Source organism: Opisthocomus hoazin, chromosome 20, assembly GCF_030867145.1.
Source record: "Opisthocomus hoazin isolate bOpiHoa1 chromosome 20, bOpiHoa1.hap1, whole genome shotgun sequence".
NCBI lineage: Eukaryota > Metazoa > Chordata > Aves > Opisthocomiformes > Opisthocomidae > Opisthocomus > Opisthocomus hoazin.
In genome coordinates this window covers 14,971,720-14,977,982 of record NC_134433.1, presented here as the reverse complement: position 1 = coordinate 14,977,982, position 6,263 = coordinate 14,971,720, and positions in this window count along the sequence as shown.

The following is a 6,263-nucleotide window of genomic DNA, read 5'->3' as shown; positions in this document are numbered from 1 at the left end:
TTTCTTTTGTCCTTGCTGGAGGAGAGTCCACACAGCACTCATTCAGAAAAGGAATGTAACTTTTTTCTCTTATTTTCTTCACACTTTTTAGGGTTGGGTTTGCGTGGGGAGGGGGGGAGAGAAGGGAGGGACTGGCGGTACATTGGGATGTTTTGGATGTTATCTGGAGATTCTGTTTCGCGTGAGTCACCTGGGTATTAGCTGCACAGAGAAGAACTGCTGTGAGTATGGCACCATGCTCAGCAGAGCTGGCACACACACCCAGCGCGTCAGGGAGAGGACAGGCGGATTGCTTACAACGAAGGACAGGGCACTGCGGAGTTACCCGGAGGAACTTCACCTCTGCAAAAAACACGTGGCTAGTTAGTTAACCAGGATAAACAGTGCCTACTTATCCACCTATTGAACATCTCTTTGCTAGCTATGTCCATCATATCCCTCACCATCCCACAAACAGAATGCAGCAAGAAATTAAGAGGAAAGATGCTTTGTTTTCAGGCTGTTTTACGAGACGTAATAAATGGAAGAATTCTGAAAGGCTCACATTTTTTTGCTCTTTCAAGACTTACAAACAACACAGTAAACAGCACTATCAATCATACACAAAAGTCCTGTGGGCTTGGGAGCTCCTGTTTTACAGACCAGCAACGTGAATACTCCTCAGATTGCCTCCACCAAGAAACACGCCTTCTGCACTAAAAAAGCCCCCTGTCTCTGCTGGGACTGTGTGTAAGAGCCCACAATCCCTCTCCGTTCTTATTAATTACTAAATTCATGAAGTGAGTCTCATTTCATAGGCAGCTCTCTTAAGGAGGATTGGAAGAAGCTACAGAGGATGTGGGTCTCCTGTCATTTATTGATAGTGATTCACAGGGGCAATGCTTCACAAGGCAGTGCCTCAGTTTACCACGTGGACAAAGAGCAGCATTTACAGCAATTCCTTACAATGAGGGAGGATCTTGTTTACTATGAAATGCATTAAAACATAACTAGGAGGAAGAAAAAAAAAATCTGCTGAAAAGAGGGTTTGTCCTCTGTCAGCAGTCTTCCGCACAAACCTTAGCACTAACAACATCTGAATAAACAATTATGACCATTTTTACTGAATAAATCTGAATTTTATGCCAACAAGGAAAAGGGAAATGTTACAATCTGCATCTGTGTCAATGATCTAGTTCAATTTGCTCTTTGTCGGAGGCACCTTTTTGCAACCAGGCAGACACATTCTGTTCTGGTGCAGGACGTGACAGTTACAGGACTGGCACTGATGCAGTAAATCAATACAAATCTATAGCAAAAGCTATCAAATTTAAAAAAAAAAACAATAAAAGACAGGAAGGCTTGAAGTGGGACATTTGGTTTTCTTTTGTGAAGATAGCTATGGAAAAGTAATTTGCTGTTGCACAGGTAGCTTCAGGAGTAGATTTTCAAGAATGGTGGCTACGTTTCATTTGGCATGAAACTTCTCATATTGCGAAGACACTAGGAAACAACAGTAACTCCTGAAGAAGTAAAAGTCAAGCTGTGATAATACAGGAAAGGGCGGGGGGACGGGGTGACAGGGAGGGGAGGCAGAGGTATTTAGCAAGACACAGAAAGAGCAGCATTTTCCCACGTACAGAGCAGTTAGCACAGAACTTTGCTAATACATTTCACATATGCTGGAGCCGGAGTTGAAGACTGCTTAGCTTCTGTGACTGAAAACTGGAATACAATAGAAACAGAAACAGCAGTGGAAACTAAAATTCACTAGAGATGCACGTTTTCAGCTTAAAGCAAAAAAGACAAGCAGGGGCTTTGCCAGTCTGAATCAAGTCAGGGGCAGACTGGCATTTGGACTGCAGAAAACCAGAGGTATGAACTGATTGCTTTCAAGAGTGCAAAGACCAAAACATTCTGGGAGTTTATCAACATCTGGGTGCAGCTTTGCTTATGAGAACTCTGTCCTTCAGACGCAGTTTGCATTTTGGTTTAGGGTTTGCCTGTAACGGCCGTCGTGGCAGAGTCCATTCACTGTAAGGTTGAAGAGCAGCGAGGGACTCACCAGACTTCAGCAGGTCCTCCCTGTCTCTAGAAATACACCGAGCTGAGATCACATGGTGTGGTACAATGCATCCAAAAAGCAATCCTTTTCCAGCTTTGCATCAGACCTTGACTTGAGTGCAAGCCTTCAGAGGTCCGAGAGGTGAGGGAACAGATCTGCCGTATGAACTCAGGCCCAGCTTCACTCCCACCACAGCCATCGGACAGTCAGCCGGGGAGCAGGGAGGACGACAGGAGGGGCAGGCGCAAAAAAAAATCCTAATACAATATGTTTTCAGCAAAATATTTTCTCAGGAAGCAGAAAGAGACAAGGAAACCTAGCCATTACTCACAAGAAAGATATTTACAGTGTCTACAAACTTGCCATCTTCATTGTCAGCTCAGCTCCTCCTGCTGACAAACACGAGCTCAAAATGCACTTTTCTTCTGCACAGAATTATTTTTCCATGACCACTTGGAGAAAAGGATTTCGCTTTTTGCTTTTTCATTTCCTCCCTTGCCCGTTCAGAAGTGGATTTCACAGGGAAGACAGCATTTACCAACACAGCCAGCAGCCTTCCTGTTAAACAGATGTCCTATAGCAAATCTATGTAAAATATCCTCCATGCATCTGTAGTCAAAAAAAGAGACGGAGAAGCCTACCTAGCTTCCCAGGCTGGTTTTGAAGTTTAATAAACGTGTTGTTAGTACCAGGTGGAAGGTCAGCCGCCCCTGAGCCAGAGACAGGGGAGGCCTGTTGCCTCCCACTGCACCTTGCATGGGAGATAAAACTCCATGACAAAAATCAGGCTGGACTCGATGTTCTTAAAAGTCTTTTCCAACCTAAATTATCCTATAAATGATTATATGAAAAATGATTATGCTTGGAGACGCGAGGCTCTCTTCAATAGCATTACAAGTGGACGTGGTGATTTTCTTCCAGTAAGCACTACGAATGACTTGGGATTTAGAGAATTGTCGATGACATTAAAAATGTCATGGTAGCCACAGAGGTGGCTGTGGAAAACATTTCATATAGGAGAAAATCATATAGACATTTTAAAAAAAATGGAAATTCAGGATTTACTAGTTAATCAATGTGTATCTATCTCTGGAAAAGCCAGTAAAAATCTAGCTGAGATGCACTGAAGAAACACACCCGAGGAATCCGAGGCTGGCAGCCTCCTGCCACGCTGCCCGGCTGGACGAGCCACTCCCCGCCAACACAGGGGACGACGTGGATGACCACAGTCCCACGGGATCCTTCCACAAGAAGCATCTAAACCCCACCCAGCTCATACGCCGCATCTCTCAGCTACTTCTTCCAGAGCCTCACGCAGGCATCTCTCCCAGCACGAGGGAAAGCACCCATGAGGAAGCACCGAGACCCCCAGGATGCCCGTCTGAGGCATCCGTACCCCAGGGCAGTGCTCAGCCTGGTAAACCCTTGTGTACCTTTTTTTTTTTCCTCAGTGTTCTTTCACCATCTACGATCTCCTTTGCAGACGGGGCTGACTCACCGCTTCGCTGTTGACAGGCGGCAGGAGCGGCAGCGCGGCCGGGCTGCGGCCTCTCCGAGGTGGGCATGGTGGCATGGCGGGCAGGCGGGCTGCAGCACCCGCTGCCACCAAAGTCAGGGTCAAATTCCACGCGGGGCAGCCCTGCCACTTAAAGTGACCTGAAAGGAAAAAGGTCAGGGAGAAAAAAAGAGAAAAATTCCTTCTCAGCACGGCAGTGGTGACAGGCGAGGGGTTGGGCACCCACAGACCTCGCCCGCCGCTGGCCGCCATCTTGCGAGGGTCCCTTCCCGTCAGGCTGAGGGGAGCCCAAGCAGCCTGGCAACCCCCTCGCTGCAGGCACCTGCCGCAAGCCCCATCTCGGAGAACAAAACAGCCCCGTGCTGCCTTCCCCACCACATTTAAGGTAGTGTAGCCCCAGGGCTTCAGGTGGCAGAGACATGGTGGCAAGCACTGCATCTCCAGACCTGCTGCGGGCTGGCTGAGGAGCCCGCTGCGATGCGCCACACCAGCAGCTCCAGTAAATGGGGGTGACATTTCCAGACCCCACCGGTGCAGCTGGCCAACACATCTCTCCCACAAGAAGAGGCTGAGGGAGCTGGGCTTGTTCAGCCTGAAGAAGAGAAGGCTGCGAGGGGACCTTAGAAATGCTTATAAATATCTGCACGGTGGGTGTCAGGAGGATGGGGCCAAGTTCATTTCAGTGGTGCACAGTAACAGGATAAGGGGCAACGGGCACAAACTGAAGCAGAGGAAGTTCTGTCTGAAGATGAGGAAGAACTTCTTCCCTCTGAGGGTGACGGAGCCCTGGCCCAGGCTGCCCAGGGAGGTTGTGGAGTCTCCTTCTCTGGAGATATTCAAGACCCACCTGGACAAGGTCCTCTACGGCCTGCTCTGGGTGACCCTGCTTCGGCAGGGGGTTGGGCTGGGTGACCCACAGAGGTCCCTTCCAACCCCCAACATTCTGTGATTCTGTGATTCTGTGAACACCTCCGGGCCACCGACGCAAAGTCTGGTGCCCATGGCAGGATGAACGGCAGACGATGGCTTGGGGAGCACGAGCAGCAGCGCAGCGTCAGCGGGGCCATAGTGACCTTCCCAGCCAGGCTGGGTAAAGCCGGGCAGTTTTTCTTCTCGATGCCCTCCAAACTCTGAATGCTGACACAACTCCTTCAAGCCAACTGCCGAGAACGGGAACATGCAGTTTTCATTATGAAGTTCAAATACACTTCCTAAAAATACCCTGCTGTTTGGGGCTTTTAGTCTCAGAAATAAATCCATGTACACCCATAAAACCTGATTGTAGTCAGTCACACAAGTAAAATTATGACTGTAATTAACTAGAGCAATTAATTAAAATGCCTTTGGGACATTATTTCCCTTCTTGCAGTTGAATGCAATTTGCATTTAAAGTTCTATTATAAAAGGTACATAAAAGGTACAAGATTGTAATCTGTTTGGGTGATTTTATTATCTTTTACCTATTAATATCTTCTGAAATGATTTAGACATCTAGTACTCAAACACAACTGTGATTAAAAAAATCCAAACAGCTGACCCTATTTTAATAACTACGGCTTTTGTTTGTTTATAATCTATCTTCTCCTGGCTAAACTTTTCCACGCCCTTTCTTTTTATAGTATGAAGAGAACTTCGCAAAACTATATTAGTTTCCATCAACTGAAATTACCTTCACAATGCAAACACCCATTCACTTCCCACATTACTAAGACTACTCGTTGTTCCCAGCACGTAGGAGAAAGGTCTTGATTGATTAGTTTCCAGATATGTGTGGTTATGAAGAATTTCAGAGAGGGAAAGGAAGGCAGAAGTTGTACATTTCGCTGATGTTGAGATTAAGTCCTAAATAAATCATAGTCATTTTCTGTCAAGAATGCTGTATCTTTGAAAATCTAGAGTCAATGGAGTTTGTTGTACATGAAACTCTCAGCATTACACAAAATGCTTTTTTACACGCAGTGAAACGTAATGTTTTGTGTCCTGGAACCCAAGAGTTACTGCTGAACCTGTGAATAATCCTGGGAGAAAAACAGTCAGCTCCTAAGGTAAAGGAAAGCTGCTGCTGCAGAGAGCAGGGTAAGGAGACAAAGTCAGGCACCGAGGTGCTGAAGCCTTCCTCCAGCCCCGTCAGCTGAAATGCTCTGAGGCTGGCGGCCGGTTGGCTCTGTGCAGCTCTTCATTGCACATACATGTGGTAAAAGGGAGGATTCGCCAGCCATTTCCGTGTCCTCAGAGAATTTCACTGCTCCAAATCGTTGATACAGCTCAAACATTTCGGGAACTGGGCGTCGGGACAGCCCCAGTCCAAGGAGTGTCTCTGTGTATAGAGTGCTCACATGAAGTTTATGAAGCAGGTTGTAAGCAGAGAAATTGCCAAAGCTCCATTTACTTTCATGGTTTACAACAGTTTGATTGGCAGAGAACCTGGTGTCTCCCAAGCACTGCTCAAAGCACTCCAGTGTCCCTCTCCTAAAAAAAGCCCAAAATGGGTTTCTATTGTCCCGACTGTTAATATTGCAGTGCCAGAGGATAAACGGGAAGTACGGGTTTATGGTCCCACAGATATGAATGCACATGTTATGGAACAAGTTTGATATATTTTAAAAAACAGCTATTAAAGCTCATAAAACACAAACATTCAGATTACACGGGAATGCATTTAAAAAGTCAGGGCAGTGTCTGCTGCAACCATAGGAATGTTTT